Raw genomic sequence first — 17,898 nt, 5'->3', positions numbered from 1 at the left:
ACCTATAGCACAGGGTTACTCAACTAATGTTAACAAAGGTCCAGTTTGACAAGCTGAATATTTTTAGCGGTCCGATGAATAAGTTATTTCACACGCAACCACGAAAATTAAACTATCTGTGCCAAACCACTTTCTTAGGTAAAATGTAACTCGACTTGGATTTTTGAGAAAGTGTTGGGGAGTCTGGGGGGCGAATCTCCCCCAGCAACTAGGATAATCACAATAGAAATTGCTTCCTCCCAGTAGAAATCTGTTTAAAGAAGCCCTGAAAGGTGGCAATGAGGTCATTCTTTCAAAAGCTCAAAGTCTACCATCAACATCCAGAAGGTCCGAATTCGGACCGCGGTCCACCAGTTGAGTAGCCCTGCTGCTATAGCATAACTGACAGGCATCCACTCGATGAAGAGAAAATTCGATTCGCGTTAGTGATTTTTCCAATTATTCCAGACAGATCGAAAACAGCATATACGATATTTCTGATTTTACTGTGTTCTGCCAAGTGCCAATCAAAATATGATAGATTGTGCAACACGGTTTTTAAATGCGATAGCAAGAAAATTTGCCTATGAATTCTTAAAAGATTTGCAGAACTATTGCTTTTAGCAGTTAAATATCAAACTTAATTGTAGGGGCATACCATTGAGTTTGATGCACATAAATATGTAAAAGAAATAAAAATGCAACCTCAAAAAGCTTTCGTTTATTTTAGAGCAAGTGATTCTTAAAGTTTTTGCTTTTTAACACCACTTTGAAGCCTTCGCAAAACCAGTTTTCGCACAATCGCATGTTTCGAAACAACACGAAATACGGTTAATGAGAGGTAAGACTCTTCAAAACGGAACGACTTAGGCTACTTCTCGAAATATTGCGGTGCACAATAAAACAAACCAAAATTCTTTGCGAAAAAAACAATTTCAAACTAAACGTGATAAAACATAGAATATTACTTTGAAGCAAAACGAACTGTTTCCAAATGTTTTTGCTTAACGTTTTATAAACGTAGAAAATATGATTATGTAAACAGGAAGTAGGCTACAGTAGGCCTACACGTAGGCTATAAGGCAGTGGTTCTCAACTGGGGGTCCGCGAAGCGATTTCAGGGGGTCCGTGAAAGCTTGCGAGTTTGCAACATGATTGATAAATTACGAAATGTAAAAATTGGTTGGTTGTGCTTTATTTGTGTATTAGGCTACCGTGATTTTCAAACTGTACTTCCCAACGAACCGGTGCGATGTCCTTTGAAAGTTCAAAGGTTTGGTTTCTAACTAAAAAAATATCATATAAATGAATTAATTTTTTTATAAGGCTATGTTCAACTTAATTTTTTTGAGACAGTAGTCTATTGGTCAATGCTTAACTTAGAAATACAAACGTTGGTCAGCAGTCTATCACCACTCACAGTTTTGCGATGACAAAGATTATAACGAATTAATATTGATTAGAAACGAAAAAAGGAAGAAATTGTTTGTAACGGTCGCAAAATTCTATTGGTTTTTGATAAAATTTATAGAAAAACATCAAATCAACATAATTATAGATTATATAGCCTACTGATTTTTGATGTGCCAACATAAAGCTCATAACATAATTTCTCTAATGTCATCAATAGTCATAAGTGTGTCGCGAGTTCACCAAATTCTTTTAAGTGTGTCGTTTCGAAACTCATAAAACATTTGATTCCATTATAGTTATAGAAAAATCGATATACCAAAATTTCAGATAAAATTTTTTTGGGGGTCCGCGACCGCTTCGAAGGTACCAAAAGGGGTCCTCCAAAACAAAAAGGTTGAGAACCACTGCTATAAGGGAAGCCGTCATCAAGTTTAAATTGAGAAGCGTTCAAAGCAGAACAGACCTTTCACAACGTAGAAACAGCGCAAACTGGAATCGTAGATCTAAGGTTATTTCAGGTCTGGTGGTAACGATGAAACAACGTTTACTCTTAGCCAGCAAACTATTTCTATTTGACATTTATAAAAGCAAGCCACCTAAAACCAAGTGAAAACAATTTAAGCCTGCCAGTAAATGAAACACGTCTGGGCTGCCTGTAATCTCATGATCTCTACAAATTAACCATTCCCTGCCCGTTGAGTCATAATCATGGTCGCAAGGTCTATCATTTCTGTAGTGCAGCCCAACAATTGCATATGGTGATCTTTGCTGAGTTATTTGCCTTATGAATATCTTGCAGCATCTAAGCTTAATATATAGAGAACTCATCTCAAAGTTGCCGATTAGATTTTCTGTCTAAAGTCGTTTTTTAAGATTGCTTCCATTTCTAACCTTGTATACGGCTTAGTAGATTCCTTTGTGTTCTTCATGTGATCACCAGCTGAGCGAATTATTAAATGCGATACAGCGCTCTGGTTATGATGGTCTTTGGGTCTATGCAGACTCAATAGTGAAGCAGGCCGAGTTGTTGCTGCGACAAAACAACACTTAAAAATACTTGTTAGCTAACTGAACTCTCTGTCATCATGAATTATGTGGCTGTAGTGTACAACGCTCATAAACACACACATATTTACTTTGGGCAAACAATAGACCCTGTTAATTTTTGATGGATCGTTTGGTTTGAGTATGCAATTTCACTTTGAAACAACGGCAAACATCTTTCCAATAAATTTCCTCCATAGCTTACACTCATTTTCAAATTCAGTCATGTCAATAGTCGGCGTTGAAATACAGAACATTTCTTCATCCGTATGACCTGCAACTTCGTGAACTAGTGAGTGCTCTAGTGCAGCGTTTCTCAACCTGGGGTCCGCGGACCCCAAGGGATCTACGAAGCCTTTTCTGGGGGTCCTTGAAAGTTTTCGAATTTGCAGCACCGGCGTCACACAAAAGTTTGATTTTTTAACTAATAACAGTTTTTGCAAAAGCCAAATCTTATAAGGCCATGTATGTTCAGCTGGATTTTTTTGAGGCAACAGATTGTTGACCAATGCTTAATTTAGACATACAAACGTGAGCCAGCATTCCAATAGCAGTTACAGTTTTGTCATGACTGATTATAAATGGTAAAAGTGAAAAAGTCATAAAAATTATATTACTTTTTCGACAAAACTTATATAATAGATTACTGATTTTTGATTCTGTGTGCAAATATTTAGCTCATAACTAGAACCAGTAAAAGTCATTAAAGTCCAATTTTAAAGTCGTATTTTTTGTAGTATAGAAAGTTGTGAAACTGAATAGTGAAGAAGCCACATTGTTATGAGCTGTATATATAAAGTTGAATTTTCTGTTTTAGATTATAAAATATGACTTTAAATTATTACTTTAAAATGTAAAGATTGAACCCTAGTATCTTTGCGGTTGTAGTTCAAACAACTGCTGCAGACATTGAAACTTAATAATTTGTGGACAGGGGTGTAGTCAAGGGGAAATGGGGGCAGTTGCCCAATCCAAAATATTTTTGTACATGCAGCCGACTGACAGACTTGTCAGCTATTAAAAAGCTGAAGAAAAGTTTGTCAATAGAAGACTTAGGCTAGCCTATATCTTTGAGAAAGATGAAAACTATAGCGAATGATCAAAAGCTGGCCAGTCAGTTTACAGAAATCAACCAATGCTACAGTGGTGGGCTGAAAAACTTAATTCATAAAAAGTTGTACACACGCCTACACAGTAGCCTAGGCTACAAGAGGCCTATTATGATATTAATTCCATTGATTTGGGAAACGACCCTGTGCAAGTATGAAAATACATGGGGAAACCATTAGAAAAAATTGATGTTAAAGCAATTGTAAAGCTGAGTAGACCAGATATTTCTCCAGCATTGCAATCAAAATTGCTAAAATACCAGGCTATACTTCAGCATAAGTTATGTGGAGCGATTATTTTCCCTTTTGAAATCAATGCTTCGTCCAAACAGAAATTTTGCAGACACAAACATTGTAGTACTTGAGCTTATTGATTCGATACACTAGACTAGACATTTGAATTCTTGTAATGATTATGAAGTGAAATAATTGTTTTGTTCGTTGTTCGGTTATGTCATTGTTCAAAATACATGTGAAAACTTACCGGTACATGCGAGTGTTAATTGACTGGCATAAATTACGTTGCGAGATTAGCATAAATTTGATGTTTAAAATATTACGTTATATACAGTATTGTCATATTTCAAAAAATAAAGTCATATTTTTCGATTTTAGGTCATAAAAACTTGCCCTACTCATACATAACTTCGTCAATGCCATCAATCTTCTTAAGTGCATCGCGAATTCAGCAAATTTTTTTAAATGTGCTGCTTCGAAACTTATGAAACATTTGTTTATACTAAAATAACTGCAGACAGTGCACACTGTTTCGGCCTTCCGACCTCCTCAGTGCAGCATTTATACTAAAATATAGCCTATATACTAAGACGCGATATACTAAAGCTTCAGATAATTTTTTTGTTAGAGGTTCGCGACCGCTTCGAGGGCACCAAACGGGGTTCACCAAGACAGAAAAAGTTGAGAACCACGGCGGCTCTAGCTATGAATAACGCTCCCTTCTTCACAATATCCTCCCCTGGCGCTTGTTGGCTCTTTTTTCCCACAATGATAAGAGTTAAACAGACTGGTAAAAGCGGCGGTCGAATACCCTTGTGGGATGAATTAGTGGTGCGATACTGACGATCCTACTGACAAGCCTCGTGGGCGAAACGAAAGTCGCTAGATCTATGGGGCATGTTTTGCTTGCTGGAGAGGGTATAAAAAAACAACCTCATGAAGCACCATGAGTGGTTGCTTCATGCGTTGAGTATGTGGAAACAGGATTTTGCGAAATTAAAAATCATTGCAAATCTCTGCAAACGCCCAAATATTAAAAGCATTCCACCTTCAAAAATCGATTGCTTTGCTAGTTTTTTAATAATACTGCCCAAACATCTGTAGTCCATTGATGAAGGAACAAACCGCTGACCACGTCAACTATTGTACCTTCTTCAAGCCACCTAACGGAGTGGAAGGTCTGCATGCGTGTCTAGGATGATGAAACCCAAACCTGGCTGCCCTCTAGCGAACATTGCAAATCTGGGGTGGAAACGATTAAAACCTCGGCCTCAGAGGCTCACACGACGACAAAGAGTGGAGAAAAATAGTTAGCCTAATATTTTCTGTTACACATACAGTGGCGTAGCCTACGTATGCAAAATGGCTCCCATCAGGGCCATGACAAACCCTCACGCTTAACACCAACAGCCATCCCAGTGTTCTCCCAACCCAGCCTCTATGCTGGCGATTTTAATTGCCACCACGTTGACTGGGGCTACAACACCACCAACACCGACGGAGAAAGCCTGGCCTCATGGTCAGCCAATAATAACCTCACCCTACTGCACGATCCCAAGGGTGCAGCGAGCTTCTTCTCCGGACGTTGAAACACTGTTACAAACCCCGATCTGGCTTTCGCAAGTGATGACCCCGATAATTGCCAACCGGACAGACGTGTGCTAGAGAAGTTCCCCAGGTCCCAACATCGACCCTCGATTATCACGGCTCCAACGCTTATAATGCCTGTCCCGAGCAAGCCTGTTAAGCGATGGAACTTCAGAATGGCTAACTGGGAGTACTATAGCCTCCTCACCAATGAAGCCACACAGTATCTCCCATTCCCTCACACCAACAACGTGGAAGAAGCCTACCAGGACTTTTGTGATGCAATAACATTAGCGGCAAAACAATCCATCCCCTGCGGCCGACGAAAGACCTACATACCGTGCTGGGATAAGGAGTGCGAAAGCCTCTACTCCGACTTCCTCCACGCCCCTCAGGGCAATGACACCAACAGCTCAGCCACAGCTCTGCTGGCAAGGCTGGACTTAAAGAGGGAGGAGCGCTGGACAGAAGCCGTTGAATCAATCGACTTCACGCACTCCAGCCGCATAGCATGGAGTACACTGAACAACCTAACTGGCAGATCACGTGCCTCTAGTCAACAATGTCCCGTTTCAGCAAATTCCATCGCCTCACAACTTGTGGAGAACGGGAAATACAAATCGAGAGACCGTAAATCAGATAGATCCGTCTTGCAAGAAATGACGGACCTCTGGAGGGTAACAACCCCAGACGGGGACAACATCTCGGGTGAGTTCACCCCGGAAGAATTTTCCGCCGCCCTCTAGCACATAAAGCCAGGTAAAGCCCCGGGCCCTGACCACCTATGCCCGGAGCTGATACTCCATGCTGCTGCCTCCTTAAATTCCTGGTTAAAAGACTTCCTTTCCTGCTGTTTGCGCCACCTGAGAATTCCCAGAATCTCGAGAAGAGCCCTTGTGGTTGCAGTCCCTAAGCCGAAAAAGCCCCCAGAGGACCCGAAGAGTTACCGTCCAATCTCACTGCTCTGCATCCCCTTCAAGATCCTCGAGAGACTCATCTACGCCCGTGTCGAACCAATAATAGATCCGCAGCTCCCCCGTGAACAAGCTGGTTTCCGACACGGACGATCAACCGTAGATCAGGTCACACTTACGACCCAAGACATTGAGGACAGCTTCTAGGTTAAGAAGAAGGCTGGCGCCGTGTTTGTTGATCTCACGGCTGCCTATGATACCGTATGGCATAGCAGCCTTACCTGCAAGTTACTCCGTCTGCTCCCTGACAGACACATGGTCCATATGATGATGGAACTTGTGCAAAACCGCAGTTTTACCCTTACAACCGGTAGCGGTCGTCGAAGCAGACTACGCCGACTTAAAAACGGCGTCCCACAGGGCTCAGTCTTGGCTCCTCTCCTGTTCAACATATACACCTACGACTTGCCCCCCACCATCTCCAGGAAATATGCTTACGCAGACGACCTGGCACTCTTGCACTCAGCAGGAAACTGGCAGTCAGTGGAGAGGAACCTCAGCCAAGACATGCAAACACTATCAGCATACCTCCAGAAATGGAAGCTACAGCTCAGCAAGTCAAAGACAGTGTCGGCGGCCTTCCACCTTAACAACCGGAAGGCACAGCGTGAGATAAACATCAAGATTGATGGGGAGCGCCTGCCCTACTGTGCCGAACCAACATACCTCGGCATAACCCTGGACAGGTCACTCACGTATCGCCGGCACTTGAAGTCACTGCGCAAAAAACTATCTACACGCGTCGCACTTTTGAGGCGATTGGCGGGTTTCGGCTGGGGAGCTGATGCTAAAACTCTTCGTACAGCTACCCTAGCCCTTGTTCATTCCAGTACTGCGCGCCGGTCTGGTGTCGTAGTTCTCACACCCACCAGATTGATACCGCCATCAACGACGCACTGCGTACTGTGACTGGATGCCTGCATCCCACTCCAACGGACTGCCTACCCATCCTAGCAGGCATCCAACCCGCTGAGCTACGCCGTAAAAGAGCCACGATTTCTCTCGCTCGCCGCGCTTTGGACCCGGACCATCTTCTCCATGCAACATTCAAGAGACCACCCCTATAAAGCAGCGGCTGAAATCAAGACGCCCCTTTGTACCTGCCGCACAACAACTCCTTAAGAACGCAGAAGAACTTGGTTTAAGTGCGGCACACTGGACGAACCACATGTGGAAAACACGGAGTGGCAAAATCACATCTCCATGCTCCGTGACTTCATACCCGACGCCGATCCCCGTCCACCAGGGATGTCCCTCGCAAGGCTTGCGTGGGTCAGGCTTAACTGCCTGCGAACTGGCGTCGGCTGCTTTCATTCGGACATGCACAAATGGGGCCTGGCTTCTTCATCGGAATGCGAGTGTGGTGCCACGGAACAGACCGCAGACCATGTCATCCACCACTGCCTAACCCACCGGCCTCCACACGGTGCGCATGGTTTGAGGGTCCTGGATGACGAGACTGCTGAGTGGCTGAAGATTTCCTGCCATCCAATCTAGCCTGGAAAGATCGCTCATACGCCATCATCATCATCACGAAGAAAACAAATGTGTTATTGCCGTTTTATTATGTTCAAAGGCAGTCACGTAAAATTGTTTCGTCGTGCAAGTTTTGTTCTCTCTGCGGAGCAAATCAATTTGATAAGAATGCTGTGCTTTGTGCCTTCTTTCCAAGTTATTTCCCACATAAAAACTAGCTAACGCGGCTTCCCATTTCTTTTTCATCTGACGCGGTGTAGCTTGTAGGCCTACTGTAGCCCACTACCAAGTGAATTATTGGACATAATTTTGTTATGACGTTCTAGTTACTACTGTTTGCTAATATCGTTGGTTTGTCGTATGTATCGTTAATGTCGATTGTTTGCTAGTGTCTCATACTGGTCTTGTTTTAAATACAGATTAGGCTCTACCGCTACAAACCAATAGTCCGGGGCTGGTGAGGTTGACCTGTACTGGAATACTGAGTGGAACTTTTTTGTAGAAATAGTTACAGGGGTCCTATAGGAACAATTTTAGAAATGTTGCCACCTTCCAAACCCTGGGCAACATCCCGATTTCGTTCGGTTTCTGAAGTCCGTAAAATCCGGAAAATTTGCCAAGGCAAAATTTGGAAAAAATCTCAATTGGTCCAAACATAGGCATGTTCACTAGCGTACGCAGGGGGGGGGGGGCATTGGGCCATGGCCCCCCCTTCCCCTTAAAAATGTTTTAGTAGTTAACGACGTAGATTAAGGCATTTAATATGTTTTGGATTGCACTGTCAGAGCAATTAACAATGTTGTTCTATAGACTAAGCTAATACGAAATACATAGCCCAATCCACCAACCCCAACCCAGGTATGCGAATGTAGCGTAGTGTTCTGTAAGCCTATTATAGTGAGAAAAAAATGGATAAAGTCTAAACTAAAACCATACTGGGATATCATGAAGATGTCTGGGATATCAATGGCCAGTGGCGTAGCCAGGGGGGTTTGGGGGTTACAACCCCCTCTTTGGCACGCGTGTGACATCACGATATTGAAAATCATGCATTCAGTCTCTTTATGCTTGGGAATGATGCTTTCAATCTAAAAAAAACTTGCCTAATTTTAAACAAAACTGCATTAAAAGAGCGAGTTTTGCCAATACCAAACATTCAAACATCTCAGCCAGGAATTAGCAACAAGAAAACATAGAGACTTAGCTTTATTTCCGAAAAATGCAGAAGAAAACATGATCTTATCCTTTTGCTATGCCACCTGACAGCACCATTTTACAGGAATATTTATACCCACATTTTTGTTGAAAATGCTCTCAGAATGCACCAAATTCAAAGTAATTTTCAAAATTTACTGGGGGAGGCCCCCCAGACCCCTCGCCGCTGGGTGTCCTCTCAGGCAAAAACGCTGTCGGGCTTCGCCCGCCGTTGTCAAACCCCTCCCTTTACAAATCCCTGGCTACGCAACTGTCAATAGCCCCCCCCCCTTGACAAAATCCTGCGTACGCCACTGGGCATGTTATATATTATTTTTAAAGGATTTTTTTGTCCAGATTAATAATATTGAGGTCTTAAGTTATTTACAAAAAACTCTGATCAGTTTATCACATTTTCTCCCATTAGTATTTGTTCATGTTGTTGGCAAATTGTGTAAAAATAGAACATGAATACATGGTATTGCATTGTGAAGTTCATTCTAAACTGCTATGGCATGTCTTCATTAACCTTGTTTGGAATATTTGCATTGAGTTTGTTTTCTCATTTTATTTCTTTTCGTTTTTTCAGAAAATAAAAAGTAAATTGTCTAAATATGCAGAGTATGGAATCCCTTTGTATGTTTCAAAGTATATTGGATTGTTCTGATACGCATAAGCTAGTGGAGGCACAATTGACAATGACACGTAAAGAAAAAGTAAAACAATGCAACGAAAGAAGAGGTGATCACTTTCATGAAACATTGGATTCAAGCAATGCCTTATATTACCATCAAAACTGTTATCTTACTTATACATCAAACAATCATATCGGGAGATATCTGAAAAGGAAGAACAAAAATCAAGAAACGTCATATGTGAAACGTATAGCAAACGATCTTCAAGTACATTTTTTGATTTCTAGAAAATTTGTCTAATATGTGGGGAAGCATGTGACATTGAGAAGGATAAAAGCATCCAGAAAGATAGGAAAAGAACAAAAGCTTCTTGTGCAGAACTGCTGATCATGGAAAGGGAAAGCTATCCTAAAGACGTAGCCTACTTCTTCAAGTATGGGTAATTGCATTTGAATTTTGTGTTGTCTGGAAAAAGTTTTGTCAAGTTACAAAACAAATCTTGCTTTATACAAAGTCAATGAACTCCGAGTGTACTTTTTTTAATTCTTTGGGATTTGGCCATGGTTCAATTAGAGATTAAAGAGTAGTATTTAGTGATTAGTATTAGATATTTGCATATTTAAAATTGGATAATATTTCTTTTAGTAATGTTTGGAACGTGGTGATGCAACTGGAGATTTAGTTAGAATCAGAATAGAAGGTGCATGTAGCGACTTGCATGCAGCAGAGGCGCGGTATCAGTGTTACTATTATTAATGAGTCATTATAGTTTTTGAAATATAGGGGTATCTACCAACGTACAGCATTTTTTTGGTAGGTAGCACAGTGATCTTCTCTGAACTTTGTTTTTGTCTGTGTGGTGCAATATTCCTTCTTTATAACATGAAGCAACTGCCTTTAATTGCCCATTGCTCTGTTTATTTAATTTATACAGGTATCATGAAAAATGTTTAAAGTTGTTCCAGAACCCCAAAGAGATCGCATCAGCAAAGCGTGATAATTCTATCAATTCACCAGAGATCTCTGCTTTCAAGTACGTTTCGAGGTCAATTAGAAACCTTCCAGACAAATCATGGTCATCTTTGGAGCTTCACGAGATGTATAGGGCCCAAGGAGGGATAGAAGAAAACCGATCAAGATTTATCACTAAATTGAAGGATCACAATAATGAAGAAATCTATGTATTTTCTTGTCCAGGAGTAGCAAGCATTATGATGTTGAAGCGAAAAGCGTCCCATTTGGTAAAGGCTGTTTCTGAAACCGACAACGATGACGCTGATTCGTCAATGAGTGTCCTTTCAAAAAAATAAAGGAAGAGATTCGTAAGCTGCCACATTCCAAGAATGAATACAGTTTTATTGAACCCGAAAATCTCATGGATGAATGCAGCGAGACTCTGATGACTTTCTTGTCAAATATATCTCCGACTTTCGAAAGAAGTTTACCTGCTGCTGTGATTAGACATATATATTGACCGCTGTGGTAACAAAACGTTTCACAAAATTACAATTGGCACTTTCACTTCTAGCAAATGACAGGAAATTGATTGAACACTTGCATGAGTACGGGATCACATCTACATAATCAAGAATTCCGAAGCTTCAAAATATCGGCAGCAGCATCAAGTGACAACAACGATAATGAAGTTAGGTCGAGAGATGGTCTTATCCAAATAATTGCAGACAACTTCGATGCACATATTCATTCCCAAAATGGCTTAAAACAAACGCACAATATGGCAACAATTGTTGCCCAACCAAACCAAAATCTGAACCGTCGAAGACACCCATTCCGAGACTGAAACAAGAGATCTTAAAAATTGTTGAACTGAAAGAAACTGAAATGAAGTATTTCAAGGGGCAAAAGAACCCCCTATGCCAGAATCATTTTGCTAATACCAAATACTGCCACTGAAGATATTGTGTCATCAAGCTTTGAGTTTGAATAGAAGTAGATGCGAGGATCTTTCATTTATTAAGAAGTATCATGCATCAGACCTATCTCCTGACTTCAATGGATATAATTGCAGGCAGCTGCGAGAATCTGGCATCTCGTTAAAACCAAAATCCAAGGTAACTTTCTTACCACTCATCGATAAAACATCATCTGATCCCTCAACAATTTTGACTGTGATGCATGAGGCTAAAAGAATCACTGTTCAATCAGGGCAAGGATTTACTGTTTTCACATTGGATCAGCAACTTTACAGAGGAGCTTTAGATGTTATCTGGTCTGATGCTTTACGATGGAACCACATAATTCCAAGACTTGGTGGTGTGCACTGGTTAATGAGTTTCATAGGATGTGTTGGAGTTCTAATGGAAAACAGTGGTCTTGTCCCTTGGTTACAATCTGCTTTTGCAAGTGTACCGAAAATGATGACTGGTAAAAAGTTCCCTATGAACATGCGCGCACTACGTTTTGCTGTCATGGAATTGCTTAAGAGTTTCATAGATGATGTATATTCCTTTGAAGATCTGGAGAAAAGAATGGAATTTTTAGCACAGAAGAGTATGATTACTGAGCATTGGGTTAACAATCTGATACGGTCAGTTCTGCTTATGATGTTGTTTGTACGAGCAGAACGAGAAGGAGAATTCCCCTACATCTTTATGCATGTCACCAAATGATTCCTTACTTCTTTGCTGCTGGACATATCAATTATGCAAGGTTTGGGTTATGTTATCTGCTGACAATGTCAAGGTTACCACCAACAATCCTCGACCAGTTTTTGAAGGGAGAACATATTCTGCGCCAAAGAGAAGGCATATGGAATGGTATTTGGTCTGACATGATGATTGAAACCTCCTACATGAAGTTCGGCCAAGGTCCTAATGGAATCATCGGAAAGACAACAAAGCCAAGAACCTTGCAAATCTGGGCTAAAAGTCAACACTCATGCAATGAAGTACTCCAATCTTTGGATGCCATCAGAGGGAATCAAGAATGTACAATGTCAACCCACAAGGAAGAAAAAGAAGAGGATGAAAGCAGATCTTACAGACAAGGTAAAGCTCCAAAACTTTCTTGAAACATGCCTCCATCCTCTCGATTTTTCAAACCATCCAAAAAGTGCTCTTTGCAACATTTATACTGGTCAGCTGTCTGGTACTAAAGTAAATGTCAATAAATCGGTAGAGATTGGTAAAAAACAAATGCCTTCATTCATTACCTGATGGTTTTCGATCGATAGTCACGTCACATGATACAGGAATTCATTGTTTTACCCTTCAGTTTGGCTGCTCCATCCATTTTTAGAAGAATGGATTGACAGCCATGTTTAGTTGTAAAAAGACAAGGATTATCACGACCATGAAAAACTCTAAGACAAACTCTTTTCTTTTTTCAGCTTCGAAATGTAACACAAAAGCATGTTCCTCTTCGAAATCGAAAATTGGCTGCACCGATTTTTGTATATGCAGCGATTGCGCAAATGAATGGAATGTTGGCAATAGTCCGAGTGAGAGTGACAGCGACGAAGAACTTTTATCTGCTAAAGAATGACTATGTATTTTGTTAAATAAAAAGAAGAGTTCAGCAGTTTTTCAAAATAATGCTTCTCCAAATCCCTCTTTTTCTTACGATTTTTTATAAAAAAAATTGTGAATTGTTAATTTAAATAACTTAAATTCAAAGTGATTAGAACTTTTAAGACCTCAATACTATTAATCTGGACAAAAAATCCTTTAAAATGATATGTAACATGCCTATGTTTGGATCAATTGAAATTTTTTCCAAATTTTGTCTTGGCAGATTTTCCCGATTTTACTGACTTTGGAAACCGAACGAAATCGGGATGTTGCCCAGGGTTTGGAAGGTGGCAACATTTCTAAAATTGTTCCTATAGGACCCCTGTAACTATTTCTACAAAAAAGTTCCACTCAGTATTCCAGTATAGGTTGACTTCAAAAACCCACTTTCAGCCCCGGACTACAACTAAAGCACGTCAATCTACTTGTCCCCACACAAAGGGTGGAAGCCTACTGTGGTTTAACCCTTGATTGACCGTGACCGCAATAAAATGTATTACGTTTAAACAACAAAATAAGCAAAACTTCTGAGCAAAGGAAATCATTGTATAAAATATTCACAAGGACCATAACATCTACAAATAGGCACATTATCATACGGTAGTAGTGGCCAGCCAAATTGACAATCTTACAAAAAAATCATACAACATATTGAAACGGCAAACGACAATTTCTTTGTAAATGAAACACAATTAGTTTGGAAGGTACCGTATGTTACATGAAATTATTTGTTGCATGTGGTATATTACGATAGTTACTGGCGCTCGAAAGACGCTGTTCCATTGAATTTTGTCAACATCATTAAATCCAGCTATTGTTTAAACAACACAACTTGCATGCTAATTAAAAAAAAACACTTTCCGTGCCTTTATCGAAGCAAATTTGTCCATGATTTCATCAAAGTCAGTGTTCGCTTTCTTCCTTTTCTATAACCTACTCATCAAAGCTAGATCACACAATCTGTCCTGACTCAATGATGCTCGGAAGTATGTCAGGATCAGTTTTAGTTTACTGAAAGGTCGCTCGCAGGTTGCAATAGATACTGCCATCGTCAGTATTATTTGCAAAGCAATTCGAAGATTTGGAAAGACGCATTCACCCCCTTATTCAACTATGAATGTCAGGAGGTCTTCAGCACGTGATAATTTGAAGCTGGCACGACTTGATACTGTAACGTTTCTGGGTTGGATGACTTGAAAGCAACACTAAATTTGAGAATTCAGGAAGTATATCTTGTATTACGCCACGTGTTGAAGCGATCAAGGCGGATTCAGAAACGTCACGTCATTCCATCAGAAGTGTGTTGATTGAAAAAGGAAGAAGATTACCACACCAGTCTGTTTTATAGGCGAAATCAGTCACCCTTGGCGAGTGCTGCCAGACGCAATGCTAAAAATATTAAAACTTGAAAGTAGACTAAACGATACAGAATTATGAGAACGTTGAACTGCACCGCAAAATACCGGCTGGTGACGAATATAAGACAGCAGTCGGTACAATACTAGCAATTTGCTGTCTAGAATGTATTCATAAAGCACAGCTTGTGAAGTTGTGAATAAACTTCAAAACGTCAGACTGCTAAGTGCTATAGGCAGCGCCAGCACAGCACGTAAAAATAAATCATACCTAGCCCAATTCTTGGTTTCAAAATTTCATATGGCTAATCACGCGTATAGGCTCAATAATACTTTAATGCTGATTTCTTCCTACAACAGACTGAGTGCTCTGGTCAGGCCAAATTGAAGTCATACAACAGATTATATTTATAAATTCTTATGAAAATGAATAAGTAGGCTAAGTTCTGGTAGGCTTACTACTTCTAAGCTTCAACTAAACGCTGCTTAGCGACTTTACTAAACTTCCAATTGTTGCTGACTGAAAGCAAAATGAACAAGGAGAGACACAATGTTGCTTTTGCAACGTCACAATTCCATTGTTTAACAAATTAACAATGGCTACAGTAAAAGAAAGACTCCTTTTTGATCTTTGCATTTTACTGTACGCTAATTAGATTTTGAAGAACGTGTAAGTCACACATTTTAACTTTTACCAAGCGATGTTTGCGCTCCTATCAATGTGGCTCGAGCCATGCCTACCATACGGTCCATAGCCTACCCTAGGTACGCTAGTGTACATATAGCCTAACCAGTATCGATGATGTTTCATTGTCTATCTACACTTAATGTCATTTTCATACAGTAAAGCACTATACAGGTTTAGGTATTTTGTTATATAGGCTACATATCACCGGATGTCATTAGTAAGGCTGTATCAGTTGTCTGTTTTCTACCAGAAACTTGCAAAGCACAGCTGTGTTAATGTGAAGGATGAAACTGACGTCTTGATTTCTATACAGTACCTAATAGGTCAAGTCTGGTTCGAAGTTAGTGGAAGACAAGCGTAAAATACCAAGTAGTCGCTCAGCTTTGATCTCAAGTGTCTCTTGTTCAAGTTCATAACCGAGAACGTCTGCTCACACAAATACTCTGTGCCAAAAGCTCATGATTTTCTAAGGAAACTTTTGCATCGCTGGAAATTTGTATTTATCTTGCTGCGGGTAAAAAGGCACGACAGAAAGATGTTGCTGTCGGCTTCGGCGTCGCAGAGAAGCTCAATTACCTGTAGGTGAGCTGGAGGAGCCTCATCAGGGTTCAAGCAGAATGAGGTGAATAGCAATAGACCTAAGCCCTTTACAAATGCGGCACAATCTCGAAAGCGGTCGTTGGAATTGCTAGCAAGAAAATGATTGACTGCTTAATCGTATCACTCTTTACTATACTCTTCAGCAGGCCCGTAGCCAGTCGGGGTCCAGGGGGGGCTTCGCCCCCCCTGAAAAAAATTTCTTCCCCCCTGGCAAAATTCCAACATTCTCGAGCAACAGCTACAATTATAATGATTTAATTTTTTCGCCTTCCCCTAAAAAAAGTTGGCCCCCCTAGCTCTGTGGTCTGGCTACGGCCCTGCTCTTCAGGCAATAATTGTTGATTTTGCAATTATGACGAAACAATGATTCTAACTTTTCTCGCCTGGCTTTTGTCTGTAAAAAGTACTGTATTGTCTTCTCCAATCTTCTTAAAAACGCACGTTGAATTGGCATGATTTCTGTGCGTCAGCATGCCAGAAATAACACTTTGTGTAACAACAGGCGTGGACCATACCAAAAAGGAATCGCGGGCGGATTTGGCCTGCTGGCCGGAGTTTTGACACCCTTGCTGTATACACTGTGTATACACTGCATGTCTTTTAGTTTAACTTCTAACACCGGACTGTAAGCTACGTAGCCTAATCCTGAGAAAAATACTAGCCTACTGTTAAATGTTCAACTCAAATTTACCTTTTAGTTCGTGGGCTTAGGCTACTTGTGATATATAGGCTACAATACAGGAATAACAAAATTTTCAGATGGAAGATGAAAGACATTTTTGAGATAAAATTGAAGATGGGATGGAAGAAAATCCCAGGATAAAAAATGGAGAAAAAGTCTTCCATTCCATTCCATCCCAAACTCTGCTCTCTTGCCCACACCATTACCGAAGCTGGATTTTGCTTCGTGAAATGAAGTTCGACGTTCAACAGGCAGTGAATCTTTAGATTTAATCCAAATTTCGATCATTTTGGCTGTTGCATATAGCTTGAACGGTAAATAATTTCTCATCAGTCCTTATAACTTGTGGCTGCGTGCCATCAAGAAGCTTATTTAAAAGAAGCTTTGTACTTTTAAACCTCTTCTTTGTGGCATCAGAAAGAAGTTGTCGTTTGGAAATTTGGTGGAGCTTGACCTTAAGATCTCTTATCAGCACCCTGTGGACTGTTGAGCGGCTAACTCATGCGTCTTTAGCAAGGTTTCTGGTGCTCCTTCCAAGATTCCGTTGCAACTTTTCTCTAATGTTCTGAATTTTTTGGTTCTTACGGAACTCTCTGGGGTGCTATTGACCTTTGCCGCTTCTACATTTTTTTAGACCTTTGCTATGCTGATGTGTATTGTTTTCGTTGGGATGGTCAAAAATAAAAACAACTGAACTCACTGGTTTGTGCCCGACTTATGATCAAGTGGCGCTGGTTCGGCTCTTGGGGTATACGCTTGAGCGCATTTCAAGACTGCTCTTTATTCAGCGGCACCAAGTGAATAGAATAATTCCCCGACAACAACTAACGGAAACTTCAGTCTCGGTAACAGTCTCTGTAAATCAATTAGTCAAATTTATTTTCGAAATAGCCTACTTAGCTCTACATTCAATTCAATGTACCATAGCAGAAAATGTAACATAAGCTATATCACACAAACCTCTACAAGTATGCGAAACTACCAGAATTACTCATCAGAGGCTTTGTCTGTCCGAAGATAAAGATTCAAAACCAACCAATCAAATCTCTTTAGGCTCGCCTACTTTTTGGAAAAAATGTGCATCGCTGATGGAAATATGTCACGATGGGTTTCAAAGCTAAGTTTGAAAGGTTGAACATCAAACGCAAGAACGTGACAAGATCATGGACAAATCACACGAACATAAAAACCAGTGCAGATGTTCAACCACCTTCCAAGAAGAGGATGTGTTAAATTTAAGTGCTGCCAGATGTTCTTACTCAAACTTTCCGGTGAAGTGTTACTTTGCAGTTACTGTACAAAAAAGGTAAAGGTATAGTCCCGTATTTAATCCAAGAATCGGCTGATGAAAAGATAAGGTTTGTAACATACTCGGCATAGGCGAGAGTGGGGGTG

The sequence above is a fragment of the Aplidium turbinatum genome, chromosome 14, assembly GCF_918807975.1.
Source record: "Aplidium turbinatum chromosome 14, kaAplTurb1.1, whole genome shotgun sequence".
NCBI lineage: Eukaryota > Metazoa > Chordata > Ascidiacea > Aplousobranchia > Polyclinidae > Aplidium > Aplidium turbinatum.
Note: the sequence above shows the minus strand (reverse complement) of the source record.